The sequence below is a fragment of the Manacus candei genome, unplaced genomic scaffold, assembly GCF_025592945.1.
Source record: "Manacus candei isolate 608988 ecotype Guabito, Panama unplaced genomic scaffold, ASM2559294v1 h1tg000037l, whole genome shotgun sequence".
NCBI lineage: Eukaryota > Metazoa > Chordata > Aves > Passeriformes > Pipridae > Manacus > Manacus candei.
Window position 1 is genome coordinate 17,894,086 of NW_026138085.1, and position 18,385 is coordinate 17,912,470.

Consider the following 18,385-nt stretch of genomic DNA (forward strand, 5'->3'; position numbering starts at 1 on the left):
TCTGGAATAATTTCATCTTTCCAAACTATGGCCTTGATAAAGTACTGACATACAAAGCTCAAAAAACTCTATGGGGTATGAAACAGTAGCATTGATTTGGTTGAGGTAGTACAGACAAGAGTTATTATAAAGTGTAAAGAAAGCATGACATAAATTCAGGGAAACCATAAACTGTTTGGAGGTTAGCCTAAATGTGGATTTAAAAAAAAAAGTGAATTTTCAAGAGAAAACTGTAATATATCACCTTTTCTTTTTTTTTTTTTCCCTTGTTTTTTTTGGGGGGGGGTAAGGCTAGAAGAAGCTTAAGGAGTTCAAATAATTAATAACCTGCTGGTAAATCACAGATTTTAAATAATATACTAAAATTTATATTTATGGTGTTATTTTTTAACACTGTGCCATGAAGTTTTACAACAAATGGGATAGGAAGCTTTGCTCCTAAAAAGAGACTTTTAAAGGCCCTCTAAATAGTCACAGAACAAGGAACCACTGATAAAGAGGAGATGGGGATATAAAGGATAGAGAAAGAAGAATTAAGTGATTTATATAAAATTCAAAGCACATTAACACATTTTAAGGGGGGAAGAATGTTATAAGAAATAGTAAAGATGAACAGAGGTGAAGAAAGGTTGGATGAAGGCAAAACAGTAATAAATTAGCATCTACAGGTGATAACTAGGATTAGAAATTCAGGAGTTGAAACATTAGCAATTACTATTAGAAACTCTTTCCTAACTGAAGAGGTATCAGTTGATTGGAAACCAGTGATTTGTTTCAGCTTTCTTAAAATTATTTAAAATAGCTACACATCTGCAAGTTCTGCAGATCTTTACTGTGGGCTTTAGAAACCCAATTTTCAGCTTGTGTGTTGTTTATTTGCTTCCTAGAGCTAAAATGAGTCAGAACCCTTTTCCCAGCAAGTGGGGAACCTGAATTTCCAGCTCCCCAGCCCCTGGATCCTGAGAGCTGCCTGGGTTTGGAGAAGTTAAAGTGTCCTGGGGCTTGGCTTTGCCCAGCCATGAACCCCAGAATCATTTGTTTTGTTTTATCCGAACTTTTGCAGTCACATTCTCATTCCTAACTGTCCTGGAAGGTGCCCTTGGAACCAGTTCTGTGAACTGGCAAATGTCATTGAGTCCAGTGGGCAGAAAGAAAGGGAAAATAAGAAAGGGTGTGTACAAATGTTTGCTGTTATTTAAGAAGCAGGCTTGGAATAGACACACTCCTATGACTGCACATTATGTGATGTAATAAACATTTCTTTTACAACATGAAACAATTAATTTTTAATACAGAACCCTTTTACAAATGGCTGTTTCAAAATATGAGCAGAAAAGTCCATCTGCAAATCAGATGGATAAATGAGGGAAGTGGTGAACATTCGTGGGGAGGATGTGATTGATTTCCACTGTGCTCCAGAGAATCCATCAAAATCTATCACATACAACACTGAAAAGATGGGATCTCTGTTAAGAAGATTTTAGTGCTTAGAAGGCTCAATATAAATCTTTTTGCAAAGTAAAGCAAAAGCTAAACATTGCATGTTATGGTAAAGGCACTCTGAGGAGGATTTCACCTAAAACTTGACAGTGACTCCTGCAAAACATCACAACTCTTAGAAATGAATCATGTCCATGTTAAGAAATTCAACCATGTCACAAATCACAGAGAAATGGAACTTAGTGTATGTTCATAACACCTCACATATGGTGCAACACATTTATCTTGACTTAAATTCTAAACAAACAAGGCCCTAGTTATAAAATATGTAATAATGAAATATCCAGTGACTATTGATGGCATCAACAATATAGGGGGTTGCTGGAGAATTACTTTTTCCATCTTTGAAGAGTAGTTTTCTGTTCCTCAGAAAAATACACAATTAGACAATCTGAGGCTCTTATTGTGCATATATAGATAGATCTGCTGAATACTACACTGCCTTCAGTAAGTGTCTACCTATACTCACTGGGTTTTACCTTCTGTCTTTGGCATCAGTGGGTCCCTGGCCTTAGGACTGCTCTGTTCTTCATACTCAAAATTTCCAAAGTAACAAAAATTCTCATTCAAACCTTTTCAAGAACATTGACACCTAAAACAGCAGAAAATAACGTAAAATATTTCTCACTAAACTGTTCAAAGAGATTGGTATTTAAAGATTTTTTTTTTTAGATAAAAAAGCTGTATTATGTGCAAGCTGTTTGCACACTCAGAATTGTATTCCAGTTCTTCCATGAGAACACTAACCCTTTGTGTCTAATTTTTTCTTCCTCAAAATTCTGTTTAATTTTATCTATGCAGATCTCTCCCTGGCTATTCACACTGAAAGATCTTTTTGAGACCATTTTGAAAATGCAGCCACTAATGAGAGAGATGATTAGGAGGCCTAGTAGTTTGCTATTAGCATATGGAAAAGTGAAACACTTTCCATGTGCATACCTATTTTTATCTGTTTCTTCTCCTGCCCTTAAAGCAAAACTGTTCTGTTGGATCACCTGCCTTCTGCAGGCACTGGAAAAGCAATCCAAGGTGGGAGCATCCTGGGATTGCTGAGGGAGCTGCCCAGGGAAGTGGTGGCTCATCTGCACATTATCTTTGTGCTACTGTCTCTCATAGAATGAGCAGCACAGTTGTGTCAACTGACACCTTTGAATTTAAATTAAGATCCTTTTTGTCAAATTCTTTGATGATATTTCAACACTTCATGTAAATAAAGATGTGTACAAAGATGCCATATATTGGTAAGTACAGTAAGTAATACATATATTGGTAAGTACTGCTAAGTGTTGTATGTTAAGAATCTCCTCCAAGTTCATCCATTTAGCTTTTGCCTCTGAGCCTATCACAAATAAAGTGCGTTTGACAATTGCTTTTGAATATTCAATGCAGTACATCAGGCTTAATCTCCAGCCTCCAAGGTTAAATCTGCTAACAATTTCTTATTAAGCACAAGACAAAAAAAAGTAAACAAATCCATCTTCCATTGGGCTTCTGCACTTTAATTTTTTCTTTTTTTACTGACAGAGACTGTCCACTGCTTAGGAGAATGAACAGATTCAACAGTAGTGACAATCTGAAATTTCAAACAAGGTTAATGTTGGGTTCAACTTGGAGAAGACATTAATTATTCTTCAACACAGCAAAATTACAACCATTTCCAAAACAACAGGCAGACCAAAAACCCCAAATTCAGAAGGACTGGCTTTGAATTTCTTGTCTTTAGGTCGACCCCAGCAAAAAGTCACCATTGTTGCCCTTCTTATCTGTTGTCTCCTGATTAAAAGGGAAGAAAGGGACCGAGCTCTGACAAATTGTCTGCAGAAGCCTCTTCCAGGGGCTCCAGGAATCTCCTTCAGTGGCTGAAGGACCTGCTGGATTCCCTCCCTGGTTCCAGCCTGGCCGTGCCTGTGCCAGGCAGAGACATCCCCAGAGCTCAGCCCAGCACCCCCTCACACCAACTGCAGCCACAAGAGCTGCAGCTTTGGGAAGTCTGAGCTTTCCTACATCCTCCAAAACAATGCCTGCTTGTTACTGGAAGTTAGGAATTTCAAATTCAAATGTCTAATGACGCTACTGAGCACAAGTAGTTTTATCAATTTTAAGCCACTGTAGACGTTACTAGTCTGAGTATACCTTTTGAAAGAAAAGCAGGAGAAGGCAGGTATCCTTTTTTCATTCTCATAACAAATAATAATAAAATAAATGCAAGTTTCTGCATTTATTGTAATAGATTTTAATAATATATTCAAGAAGTACTTGCACAAGTTGAATCAAATATTTTCTGAACATCAATCTAGCAGTCAAGTGTGTGTGTTTTCAGGGACATAAAAAACCACAAAACAACAACAACAACAAATAACCTCCCCAGCCAGCAGCCTGACCAACATTGCTTGCCTGGAAGCATGGAGGAGTGATTAGACCAAAGAGTAACAAAGAGAGAAAACTACTTCTAGAAAGTCTGGAGAGCTCAATTTTTCTTATATTGCAAATACAGTACTCTTGTCCAGAAAAATATGTATAATGCAGATATCCTAAACTGAAAGCAGGCTTCAGAGGGGCTTACAGAGAGAGCTCTAATGGTATTTCAGGGCCTGGGAAGGGTCTCCTGCCCTCAAGATAAGGAATCCATTGGCTGGCAAATAAAGCTTAAGAAGATTGCAGAATCAAGGGTTTCTAAAGAGCAGAACATTAGAAGTTCCAAATTTATGACAGTACTAGAAAGAGACAACTCCATTTCAGTGATCAGGTGAAGGTGGAAATTGAATTAATAAAAAAAGTGAAGGAGATAGTAAGTAATATAAATTAAAAGTTATGAAAGTAATACAAATTAAAAGTTATGAGGCATGGAAAATTGATCAGATAAAGTAGAGATAGTGTCTTTAGCCCAGCAAATCTCAAGATATTTAAGCATAGTCCTAATTTTCAGGTTTGATATTAGGATTAGTAGCACAGAGGACTTCTAATAAGCTCTGTTTTTCATGTTGAAATAAGAAATATCATAATCTAAATACACTGTCTCAGTTTAAGTTTCGAATCCTCTCTCAGATAGTTGGACTGCTAAGATTAAATCAAATATGTCATTTTTAATTTGTAATAAATTTGAGGGGTTTTTTTCATGAAAAGTTTAAACTCCATAGAAAGAAGAAAAAAAATTGAATAGTGTATATATATTATACCAAACCATATAATTCATAGCATAGTAATTAGAGATACAATTTTAAAAAGTGCAAACAGTAATGCTTTATATGAAAAACAAACAAACAAACCCCCAGGATAAGTTGTTGCTCAGGAAGATGAGAAAATAATCTGTTGTCAGTGAATTATTAGGAAGGATGTTAAGGGAAAACTTACCAAGGATAAATATTATAAAAATCAGAAAACCTTGGGGAAAAAAAAGAAAGAGAAGAAAACCCCAAAACCACAAACAAAAAACCCACGAAGAGTAGTAAAGGAGAGGAGGCAGAGGAAATCTCCTCTCTCCTAATGCTCATTTTCTAATAAATCATGGAAAACTGGAGTAACTCCAGAAGATTAAAGGAGAGGCAATGTTGTGCCCATACAAAAAAGGCCAAGAGGGATGAATCAGGTAACCACAGGCCAGATGCCCAACTTCAGTTCTTGGCAACAGAACACAAAGCTGCTGCAACAGCCTGACAAATTAAAGTGTAGAAGAACACTCGATTCCCAGCTAAATGATTTTAGAAACTATTGGTCTGGACTAAAATCTTGATTTTATTCTTTCAAAAGATTATAAATTTTTTGATGAAGGTAATCACCTATATGTAATAAATGTAATTTTTTGTGAGACATAAGTACAATTAGTGTTGTACTCCATCCATGCAGAAAAAGGCAGCTGATTACTCTGGAGGCCAACCCTTCAATTCCTGGGGTTTCCTGCTTTCAAAGAATTAAAGAGGGCTATGGCTCCAACCAAGCTGTGAGGATGGAGCAGCCCTGCAGGTATCAGTGTCTGGGGTCTGTGCTTCACCTCTGACTGCTCAGCTGGGGAGAAAACTTGTAAGAAATAAGAGGGAAGTTTGCATTCATTTTTCACACAATAAATAATTATTTTAAAAGTTGCAAAGAAAATTCTTTGATGAGTATATTTCTTATTCAGAGCTTTGCTCAGAATATTTTTGACCACCTTGAAACAGGAAGCAAGAGGAGACTTCTATGGGCAACACCAATGCACAGGGGAACTACATTTTTCTTGAGACAATGATTTTTGCTTTATACCATATAATTTGCTTTTTTCAAAAGTAACTGAGACAATTTGACATAAGGAGCCTTAGTCACCAACAGATTTTTGGTTGAAAACTAAAGATGTCTTCCTACACTGTTGAAAAAAATGTAGGCAAAGCACAGTGAAGGATATTGAGGCCCCACTCTGCAGCCCATCAGTGTTCCTGAAGTCATCAGTGGCAGCAGGACAGGCTATTACGTCATTTTGATATAAACTCTTAAGACAGAAAAAAGGTGAAAAATATAAACAGCTCAAAGGATGTGAATTCCTTCTATTCCTCTGACAATATAGAAGATTATGTTCCATAACAATAAATAGTTTCTTAAATAGATCTCTTCTGTTTTCAGTATGGGGTTTGGATTTTTGGGGGTTTTTTTTTAGTTTAGGGTTTTGTGGGGTTTTTTTTTTGCTCCTTCCTCTCAGAAACAAGTCCTAGAATAGATATCTCCAGAAAAAAAAAAAACAAACACACAAAAATCAAGGAATAGCTCCAGACATGAAATGAAGACTTAAAAGTGTCCATAGGGAGGAAAAAAATACCCCCAAAAAAACCAACAGAAAAGAAAAGAAAACCCCCCAACCACTATGGTTTCTACAGAGATGAAATTTTCAATCCATTCCTCGTTCCAGCCAAACTTCCAAGGCACTGCAGATGTGCCTCTTCCCGGGGCTTCCCTCAAAGATAAAGGAGCTTAGACTGTGGCTCGTTCCGGGCTCGTCCCTTTGTGCTGCCCAGGAGGTGTCTGGCACTCGAACCTGCCCGACTCTCGCATCCGTCGGAGGCTGCACCGATCCCGATCCCGATCCCATTCCCCCGGCAGTTTCCAAGGAAACCGGCGGAGATGCCGCCACGGGCTGCCCGCGGGGGGAAATCACCGAACCGCTGCTGTGCTGCCACTTTTTCAGTGCTTTGGGTGGTGTATTATAAAATGCTAAAAATCTAAATTAGTATTGACAGAACCTGTAGCAAAAAAACAAAGCAGAATGGAAAGGCGGTGATGAAGCACTTCTGGCTGCAGGGACTGGGGACTGTGAGCTGCGTGGGGAGCCCTCCCTGCCCTGGCCAGCCATGGGAAAGGAGAGCTGCAGCTCATTAGCACAGCGAGGACACCTCCTCCGGTTCAGCCCTGGAAACACTTTAGTCAATTTAGATTTCTTTGTGGACTGCCCTTATCATGAGGCAGTATGACACACTGATTTTTACAATAGATTTATGCTAGAACTTTTAGTTGTCAGCCAAAAAAAACACCCTCCAGACAAAAAAAGATCAATAGTACTTCAGAATAAAGGAGGAGTCATCAAATTACTCATTAGAAAAACTCTCCCTCCCCTCTCTTTTCTCATCCCAGCCTGTCATTCAAAGCAGAATCATCATCATCAATTCGCGCAGGAAAAAATGTTGGGATTTTTGTTTGGTTTTTTCCCCTTCAGGCTGACACCAGAATTTCAGGTCCTAGGTTTTTTTAATTGAAATAGCTCAGAAAATCATGATCTTAGCAAACTGAATCTGAGAGCCAAACTGAGCTTCTGTTACTTAAAGGTTTAAAATTGGGCTGTAGGAGCACAGGGGTTCTGTGACAATAGCACTGGGCATCGTACATACATATATTGGGACCTTTTTCAATGGCTTTTATTAACAATAAAGCACTTATACTTGATAATGGGCTCTGGTACAGGAATGTTTTCCTCAGAGGCATCTTGTCACAGCTTCTCTAACTGTGAAGCTCTCCTGATCAGATTGTCAGAGACATTTCTTAGTGCAAAGAGTGGACAGACATCACTTTCCCCAGAATCTACGATCACCAGGCTCGATTTCTCTTGTGAATTCATCAAAACCCAAATCTTTGATCTCCAGAAAAGAGGAATGTTTTCTGCATCAGTAAAAAGGTGCTTTGTCTACAAGGCTGCCCTCTCCCAAAAACGCCCAGCCAACCCCACACTCAAACCCAGCAAACCCCAATGCAACACCCCCAGCAGCCCCATCCCTGGCAGGGTTTCTCCCTGTGCTCGCACTGTCTTGTTTTGAGGGCAGTTGTTCAGTGCATCTCCCTGCTCACCAAGACAAGGCCTCCTAAGGCCTTTAATTGGCTCTTCTGGAGTGTGCAATGACACGAGCTGTCCATGGTGCTGCAGGACTGACTGCAGGCTCACACACTGCTCTGAGGATTTTGAAATGTGTTACAGCCTCAAATGATTTGAATCATTTTAGCCAAACTGGTTAGGTTATTAAATGTAACAACTGTGCAGTAATTGCTAAATATTTTTAAATGCAATAATACTTTTCAGTTATTGAAAAATTTAATGCTAGCACTCTCTAAGATAACCAAATATGTGAGCATTAGAGTAGATCAGAAGTTGGCAATCAAGTCTTAATTTTGATTACATGTACTTCCTATTAAATATTTCTGTAAGATAAAATGGTTTCAGAACATAACCCTAATTCATTTATATTCTACAACCCTTGTGAAAAAAAGAGGCACAGTGAAATCAACTTCCTACACTATTTAATAAACAGCTTTGTAAATAAAGTGAAGGCCCAAGTTTGAAAGCAAGGTGCAGGCAATGAGACTGCAATAATCTTTGTTTGCACATGCAGACAGGAGAACTACATGCTTAGCTATCTGTCTGCAGAAATAGCAGCTTTTATTCTTTGACTCAGAAAATACAGTTTTGAAATTGTACCCTGAAACTTCATAGACTACAATAAAAAGTAAGATTTGTTTTTATAGTCCTCCTACCATATAGTGGTAAACAATAACAACATTTCTTGGAAATATAAGGATGCAATGCTTCTAGCCTGCCCATTTGCTTTCCATCTTGCCATCTATTCAGATTGCATGGGGCGGGAGAAAGAATGTGTTTATTAAGAATTTGTATGAGAACAGATTGACCCAAATGTCTGTTACCAAAATAGATTATATTAGCTAGAATGGAGCGTGGTGCTTCCATGCAATCAGCAGCAGCCTTATGAAAATGTCAACTCTTATATATACATTCTGATGCAGGATAAGTCAAATTCTTTTTCAACTCTGTGAAATAAGTACATTAGAAACACTGAGCTTTGTCCTAAGAGCACAGAAGAGAACTCTCCTAGAAATCCTGTCCTTGCAATCAGTTTCTTTCAATGCTGAGTCTTATTTATCACTCCTGTAGAGCACCAAAATAAAGTGAGCAGTTCCAGACAGTCCTTTTGAGTCATGACTCACTCAGATTAGCAGACAGGCTCGGACAGACCAGAGCAGAGCTCCTCATGTCTGGTCAGATGCCCCCAGACGGGACAGTCCAGCAGCTCATTCTGAACCTTTAGGACAATGTACAGTTACCCTATAGATTGCAAAGGGTAGGACAAGTCTTTTGCCCTGCAAACCACTGCAGTGCTTCCATTGCATCTCCCATGTCAGAAGGAAACCCTGGGCACCAAAGACCCCGGAACACTGCAGTGTGAAGATGTTAAACCTGCAGTGTGCTGCAACCTGCGAAACAAAGATGTGCAACTTGCTGTATTCCACCTGAATATTTGTCTTAACCATTTGCCATCTAGGTTTTTGTTTAAATGCATCCCTGTAAGGGCACATAGGAGAGAGAAAGGCCTATTTTAGTCTCAGTAAGTTACAGCTATTTCTCTTATCCAGAGTCTTCTAATAATTTGCTAAACAAGAGCTGCAAGGTCTGGATTAGCTAAAAAGTTACTGCAGAGTTGAGTGTCATCTTATTAATAATGATCTCCAGAATGTTTCACAGTGCCACAGAACCAGTTGGGAAACCAGTAAATGGTCAATCAATTAATGTTAAAAAAAATATACCAGTGGAAGAAACCAAACAAATAAGAAGAGAATCTCTCCACTCCTAGTTTGCAATTGGTAAACCATTTACAACTTTTATGTACAAGTGATCAATGTATTATTATTTCTTCTAATAAAGCATTTTGCAAGTCATGACTCTATAATCAGCTTCTGGTTTGTATATTTGTATGCAGGAAAAAACCCTACTGGCTCACTTATGAACTAGTCAGTGCTGTTGCTTTGTGTGTTCACCCTTTACACCTTTCAGTTAATTTAGCTACATCACTGAAGTTACTTGTTAGTACTTTCTTTTTCTGAATAGATTATCCCAAAACCTACTGGGAAGAATCCAAGTACATATTGGGTATACTCACCTGCTTGCAAATTTATGTGCTGCCTTTTCATTAATAATCTTGCAAGCAGGATTTCCTTGCTGAAATGCAAGTACCAACAAGCCACGGATAATAATCTGTTTTATATGAAATTATATCTTAAACACCCTTAAAGATTAATAATAAAGAGACCTCTCTAGCCTGAAATTCAATAGTAAAGTGTTCATGCTAAGGCTACGAATTTGTTGTTTATAGGAATTGATTCATTATAAGAACAGGTGCCTAAAAAATGAATCAGTAGCATTGGCCTGAGACCATCCCAGCACTCCCACTGAACTCCTCCAGTCCCATGTCCCTTCCTCAGTAAGGTTTGTATTTATGATGAAGCCAGGCATACACTGCACACAGATTTAACATATTCCATGATGCATTTGCAACCCTGTTCCACGCATTCAGTTGAATAATATCAAGCAAAACTAATGGTAACATCCACTGGGACTAGAAAAGAACAGCACTGTCCATTGTCCCCCAGTGTGCTGGCTCGTCAGGGGAACAGACTGGACAGGAAAGGGGTTCCCATTGGGTTGGGTTTATGAGTAATCTGTTAAATAAACCCACTCAATTGTTTAGATACTTGTTTTAGAGTAGAAACATGGCAGTGGGGGCTTTACTCCTCCCTAGTCCATACTACTGGGGAAGCTTAAAAAAAGCAGAAAAGCTTAATATACATATTATGAAAAACAAACAAACAAAACCAAAACACAAAAGCATTAATTTATGTCTTCCACTCTGCAGGAGTTTGTTACTTAAAAAATACTGTTTCTACAAGGAAATAGCTATACTTACTTTGATTTATGACTTTTTAATTTTACAAAATATTAGAATTGGTCTTCAGCCAGGAACATTTAATAGTTTAATTTTGAAAGAGAGAAAAAGAAATGAGAAAAAGGAAAGCTGATCAAAGTGCTATGGTTATGGTTACATTTCTCACAAAATTAATTATGTTACTGAAAAGTAATATGCACAGATGTTTCTAACAGGTCACACTAACTAAATGTCACAAACAATTTTAATATCCCCATTGAACAACAGTGTCCAAGGTTGAAATTCCTACTAATTTGAAGACTAGCCTTAAAAATATGGCTCTCTTTCAGTAGCAGAAAACAGAAGTCTGCCTATAGCTTTAACAGGATTTTCAGCTGCCTTTGGGCCAGATATTTAAAGTGCCTAAAGATGAAGAAGATACATATGGGATTTACAGAAGTGACTAAGTGAAATTCAGTGGGAAGTAGATAGTGCTGTCTAAATTGCCTTTAAATAATTCTGCTAAACATCTGACTGTACTGTCAAAGCACCTAAATAGAGCCTTCTTTGGGAGGTGCAGCTCTTGTCTTCAGCACTGCTGGACAAAGTGCCCAGTGGTTACAGATCTTTTGGGTTTTTTTGTTTGGAAATCACACCAACTTTGAGATGTTAAAAAGCAATGGGTTATTTGGAAATAGTATTTGAAGTGACTAAAAAGTCTTGCAACCCAGGAGCCATATTTCCATTGCAGCCTCTCAAAATCAAACCCAGAATGTTCTCAAATTTTACTATAGAGCCTTCACTGTACAAAATGAATTTTTCATTTAGCTTCACTACTTTTAAAATAAAATGCCTTTTGCAATGATTTGATTACATTCATTTCATCATCACTTTCTTGTGATCATGTTATACCAAATGATGTCCCCGGGGGGGAAAATAGAAGAAAAAAGGAAGAGGTGACACTATCACAACACACATATCTGAGAGCAATTTACTTCTGGATTTCTTAATTCGGATTCAATTTAAAAACTAACCAGTCCTTTTGTTATCATTGGACTTGGGTTTTTTTTGAAAGAAGAGTATGTCTTAGGGCATCTTTCTCCTGGGCTCTGCCCTGGCAGCTGTGACTGGCTGGTGGGACATGTGCAAGGATGGCTTTACATCCCTCCCTCCCTGCATGCAAGGATGGCTTTACATCCCTCCCTCCCTCCCTCCCTGCTGCCAGGGCCACGGAACCACCACTGCCCCCTTTACTTCCCATTGCAAAGGCTCTTTCAGGCCATAAGCTGAGACTGTAAATTGGAACAAAGTACAGGCACGTGCTCCCGTCAGACAGATTTGGTGCAGCAGAACCTTGATTTTCCAGCAGTCCCTCCACCTTGTGCTGTCACTGACCTGGGGGCAATTCCACTGGGACTTTCTGTCTCCAGCCAGAGATCTTGTTTTAAAGCCCACGAACTAAAGCTGGGACAAAACTGCCCAACAGCCTCTGCCTGGACATGGTCACTCAGTCACCACTTCAGGCTAAAACAGTGCCAAAAAAATACCCACATGTGTTACCCAGCAGGACGTACAAGAGGGGAATCCCTGAGCTGAGGGGTGATTAACACACTAATTCTGCATCAGCAATCCAGGTGATGGATACAAGAACCAGAACTGTAGTTCTGGAAATCTGGAACTTCAGTTTTCTTTTTCTTTACATTCCAAGTCCTAAATATAATGGCAGGAAAACTATGTGCACCAAACAGCTGTAGCTTAACCTTTTTGCATTAAGAAAGTAAGAAAACAGACCACAGGGGAAGCTTTACCTTATTTTTTCTAAGCAACAAATTTGGAGATTTTGTAATGATCAGAAGAATCAAATCGAAATCTTGAACAAAATCTTTATAAGATGATGGAGTTGAGAATTCTAATTTAATTATTTTAGAGGTAGTTTTTCCTTGAGTTATGATTTATGAAACTTACCCCATGGTAACAAATGTATAGATATTTTAATTGAGGTTAAAAGTCTTCAATGAGAAAAGAATACTTTTTTCTCTTAGGCCAATGTTCTTGGTAGATTTTAATGTGAATAAATGGTTAACTGGCATCTAAGAGATGAGTGATATTTAATTTTGCTTTCCACATACAAATAACTGTAAACGTTTAGAAAAATGTATTAATAATTTTTGGAACCTGAAGGCACTCAAATATTGCTGTTAGCCCTCAGGATGTATGAAGACACAACAGCGTTCTGGGTGTAAAAGTGAAAGTCGCCTGCGTTCAGGACTGTGTATCTCGTACACAAAATAACCCAATTACTTTTAGTTCCTTTAATGTAGTAGCATTATGTGTGCAATTTGGAGGGCAAATTCATGAATTATCAAACAATAGATGTTGATTGCATAGATAAATAAATTTATGTACAACATTTACTTAAATTCCCACAACTATGCTGTAACTCAGGGGCTTAAGTTCAAGAAAGCTGTTTTGTCTGGGAACAAAGCAGAAGGTTTTAAGCTTGTTTGCACTAAAAGGAAATAGGAATTTTTGGAATTGACTTCTAAATGATATATTAAGAGTTAATCCATATTCTAAAAGGAGAAACACTTCAATGGCCTTCAAATCAGGCCATACCCTACTGAACTTTCTAACAACCTTATTTCCTGAAAAATTATTTGTATTACTGTGCTAATAAGTTTGCAAATGAGCTCTTCTACTACATTCTGTTAGAGATGAGAACACTGAGAAAAGGAGGAATTTTTTTAAATAGGTCTAAACAATTATTAATTTTGCAATTATTAATTTCATTGTGATTCAATATGGAAATGTTTCCTTTATTTTCAGGCTAAGTTGTTAGTCTGAATACACATGGCATAAAAAAAAAAAAAGCTAAAGATAATCTACAAGTACCTATCTGGATTTCCACTTTTCTCACTCCTTCCCCTTAAGAATTTGGGATTAGACTTTCTGTATGACAGTAAACAAAAAGGATTAACCTTATCACCTCATGCATTACCTCTAAAAGGAAAGTAAGAATCAAATCACATATCAGATTCGACACAAATTCTTATCTATTAGGCAGAATTGTAGTCTCTTATTGGAATTTTGGTTTGCCAATTACCCTTTCTGAAATGCAAAAGCCAAAACCTCTAGAAGCTTTTAAAAACCCTTTTCCTTGCTTTCTCTTAAATAAGCTCTATTAAAGGGTTCATTACTTGAGAAATGTTTCATAGTAGTTTATACATTTGCTTATAAAAACATTTAGTTTATAGGTTTTCTTATAAAACCCACAGAAGAGCTGTAGATGGATTTACAAGAAGTTCCCTGTCCCCTCTATATGGAACAATTGAGCACTGCTGCCCCTGTGCCACCACTCCTGAAGCACTTTGCTTCACCAGCTTCAGCACTGACTTTCCAAAGATGTTGGGTCTAGACCCTTTTAGCTTTTCGTGTGGACATTTCAAAGCAGAAGACAATTTTGTTAATTCCGCTGCTTATATTTTTGGGTTCCAAAATAAAAGCAGTGCAAACACCCAAAGCTTGCTCACTTATCCCAAGGAATTCCCTCTTGGTTGCATAGCCATTGCTTCAGGAATGAGGAGAGGGAGATTTGTCAGGAGAGTTTGCCTATGTTGCAAAGGCTTCTGAATTCTAAGCCTCCTCACATAATGGAGGTCTTCTTTAAATAAAGAAAAGTTAATCTGAATTGTCAAGTCTCTTTCTGCCCCATTAATGCATTTTTAGAATTTAAAATCCCTGTTTCCCTCAAGAATAAAATTTCAGTGCCTAGACTGTATTTTCTGACAAAACGGACAAATTTATCACTTACAAGAACTCAGAAGAGACCGTCCGTGAGCTGGAGGTCCCGAAGCTGAGAACGATCAGCGCGTCCCGTGTCCGGCCAGGGCAGCGCCGGGGGCTGGGGCAGCCCTGGGGACACTGTCCCTGCAGGGCAGTGCCACCTCCTTCCTCCCAGCAGATGGAGACAGGAAAACAAGGGAAAACAAGGCAAAGGGAGGCGGCACAAGCCCTGCCCGGCTCCCGGACCTGCGCTGTGTCCCGGGGATCCGCATCTCCAGCCGCGGCCACACCGCCACAGGGGCTGCGGCACCGGGGCCTGTGAGGAGACCTGGCCCTCAGAGCCCAGTCCATGGCCGCGCTCTGCAACTGCCCCGGGAGGGAGCACTGCCACCCACACAAGGCTCCTTGCTCCCCTGGCATTGCTACAGCCCACTGCTCTCCCATTCCTCCGCAATTCCACAGGCTCTGTTTCCCCTCGGTCAGAAGCAGCGGCCGACACTGACCCAGGGATGTGCTTTGTGGCACTGCAGCCACGTCCTGCAGGCTGGCAGCGCCCAGAGGTGCCAGGGACAGCACAGGGCCTCCTGCAGGCTGGCAGCACCCAGAGGTGCCAGGGACAGCACAGGGCCTCCTGCAGGCTGGCAGCACCCAGAGGTGCCAGGGACAGCACAGGACCTCCTGCAGGCTGGCAGCGCCCAGAGGTGCCAGGGACAGCCCAGGGCCTCCTGCAGGCTGGCAGCACCCAGAGGTGCCAGGGACAGCTCAGGGCTGGGGAGGAAGGCTGAGTTTCACACACAGAGTTTCTGTCAGGATGAACTTTTGATGCGGTACTTGAAGACTAAACCCAAATCACACCTTTCCTCCCATTTCTACGTGGGTTTTTTTTGTTACTCATTGAGAATATTTGGATTTCTTTCTTTACTCTCTGGCAAGCAGTATTAATGCACTACTTTAAACATGAAGAAAACAGAACAAATACAAAACTGCAAGAACAGAAATCTGAGCTAGATAAATAAAAATAAAACTTCATTGGGAGATTGGTCAAACATTGGAACAGACTATCCAAAAAGGCTGTAAAAGTCCATCCCTGGAAACACTCAAAACTGAGGTAGATTTGAGCTTAGAGCAAATTGATTTGATGTTGAAGCTGAATCCAACCTTTGAGTAGGGGACTAAAACAGATTTCCACCAGAGGTTCCTTCTAACTAGAATTATTTTATGATTCTATGAAAGTATGTTGCTTCTTTTCTCATCTCAGATATACCAAAAGACAAGGTAAAATTATCATATTAGCAAAAGGAATAAGTAAAGCAATTATGTATTTTTTAAAGTTTTTTAGGACATAATAGAAAATAATCAGAATAAAGAGGACCAAGGCCCGAAGATATTTTATTAGGGAAGAAATGTTAGTATTTTTGTCTGCTGATCAAAAGCTACTTGTCAGCCAGTGATAACTGGGATTATTTGATAGTCTTTGGCTGCTGGAACTGACAGACATTCAACAATACTCCCACAGAAAGAATTTTTGACTAAAATTTAGCTGGTAAATCTGCCACTGATTTAAAAAAATCCATCCTCGAGGAAGGTTGGCAATTCCTGTGAGGTATTTGATTAATAATTTTCAAAGCTTCATTAGATGAACGTTACCCTGCCAGTGAAGGCTGTCATGCAGAAGCACCACAAGAGCCACTTGTATTAGGCACTGCAGAAACTAAGATTATCAACAGACATCTGCAAGCTAAATAACCGAAATCAGTAAGGCAAGGACATAAGAGAAAAGAAGGACAAGGAAGGCAGTATCATAACTACCCCTGAAAAAAAGAAAAGAAAAAGGGTTTTTTGCAATGGATTTTGATATCTGAGTTTATGAAAGACAACAAAATCCAGAACCACAGACATTCTCTGCAGCTTCCAAGAGAGTTTTCCTGCTCTGTGGTGAATGGGAGCCCAGATAATAACACATGGCAAGTGGCCACTCTGTTCAGAGCTGCTGTTGGAAGGACTGAAGCCTTAGATCAGGTTTAGATCCTGTCCCTCTATTCAGGGGACAGTGGGCCTGCTGAGCACCTGGCTCAAAAAAGTTTCCAAAGCCCCCAGATGTTCCTCATGGGAAGAAGCCTGAGGTTCTCTGCAACTGAGACAAAACTTAAAAATTCTGTCAAAGTATTTATTTTAATAAAAAGATAGGAAAAAGAAGGTTTTTTTATAAGCAGAAATTTTCCATCTGGCTATTGCTGTAATTTGTCCTTCATAACAAGTGTGGACTTTTATAGAAAGTTGTACACAAAACCAAATTTTAGTAAGACCTGGGCCTTTAAGAGACTCCCATTTTCTTGTCAGCTGTCATTTTCTCATGAGGCAAGATTCATATATGCTGGTTCTTTCTCATGAATCAATATTTTTGCATTTATGTGAACTTAAACATATGTGTTTGTAGGTTCATATTTAATAATATTAAAATTAGAGTAGTACATGCACCCAAGGACGCCACTGATAATTTCAGATTTTGGCATAGCTAAGCTAAACCAGAAGGCTTCCAAGATGTAAAAGATGAGTGTGCAGAGCAACACTACATTTAGTGGCATATAAAGGTGGATGGAACTCACTGGACACAACAAAAGGTGGCAAAAGCCAACAGCATCAGGTCATCTAAAATTACTGCTGCAGCATTTCTCAAACACTACTGTTAAAGCAAATGCTACCTGGGAACAAGTTTAGAGTTTGGTGACAGACAATTCTATTCACATAAACTTTGGGTGAAAATTACTCAAAAGATAAGCACAGTACTAATAGAATGTCCAGGCAGTGGAATTGCAGTCTCTGCTGCAAACTTCCTGAGCAGAAGTTTCCAGCCCAGCTCCCACACCTGTCCCAGAGCAAACAGTGGCACTGCCAGGTCAGAAATGATGCACAGCAGATCCAACAGTGACCATCGTGGATCCCAAGGCATCTCAAATGGAACCAGGATCCTTCCCCATGGACTCAAGCACTTTAGGAGGCTCAATTTATGGGAGAGACTTAAGGCCACTACGACCCAACACACTGATTAAACTGGGAGGAACAGCATCTGTATCTTATTATCTACAACTGCAATGTTTGCATGTGTGAGATTCAATTAGAAATACCAGTACTGTCAGGAAGAAAGGGCTGACATGTATAAATGAAAATAATGTGCTTACAAAAGAATATAAGCATTAAGCATTTTCAAATGCTATGAATGCTTTTGTGAGAAATGAAGAAAAGGTAGCTACACAAATTGGAGGAAACAAATTAAAAGAATACATTAGAGCAAAGGGAAAAAAAAAATCAGCATATTCACAGAAGCCTGCATGCAAAAAGGAGGACACTGATCTAGAAATAATTATACTGGGAAATAGGATAAAGAGGATAAAAATAGCTGCCATTAAACTGTTATTTTTCTTCCAGTTGTCCTATAACATAATGGTTTTTGTCCATTGCCTAAACTATTTTGCCTCTTATATTTTACATGTATTGGCATATATATGGAAAGATGGCACAGCTGATTAAGATTATATGTTTACATGGATCCATATAAATATATTACCTACTACATACAAGAACTAATAAACATAAGAAATAGTGAAGGAAATAGAAGCTGTTTCAGTGAACCAATTATATACTTTCAGATGGCTTTGATTTGATGGGTTATTTCACTGTTATCAAGTTTGAATGAGGCTATGGAAAGTAAAATTACCAGTGGTGAAGCAGAAGGAGATGAATGTGCTGGGAAGAGACAGGCACCATCCCATGAAACCATAGGTTTGATAGCAGGCATTCAGATAAACCTGCTAAACTGTGGCTTTGCTTGATGGGAAAATACACTCCCATGCTCCTGCTACAACCCTGCCAGGGCCAGGTAACACTGCCAGGGCCAGGTAACACTGCCAGGGCCAGGTAACAGTGCCCAGGCTGTGCCCAGG

General features: G+C 39.2%; 1 protein-coding gene across 3 annotated transcripts in view; it reads right to left on the reverse strand.

Annotated features, from left to right (window-relative positions):
* The window catches only part of GABRB2 (gamma-aminobutyric acid type A receptor subunit beta2), a 149,319-nt gene that overhangs the window by 128,103 nt on the left and 2,831 nt on the right, over positions 1-18,385 (reverse strand). Inside the window, exon 1 of one of the 3 annotated variants that reach the window (XM_051794116.1) lies at positions 10,704-10,770. The exons of the other annotated variants lie outside the window; for them this stretch is intronic. The gene's annotated coding sequence lies outside the window, so the exon portion shown is untranslated. Of the gene's footprint in view, positions 1-10,703; positions 10,771-18,385 lie in introns of those variants that run through there. 3 annotated transcript variants of the gene reach the window in all.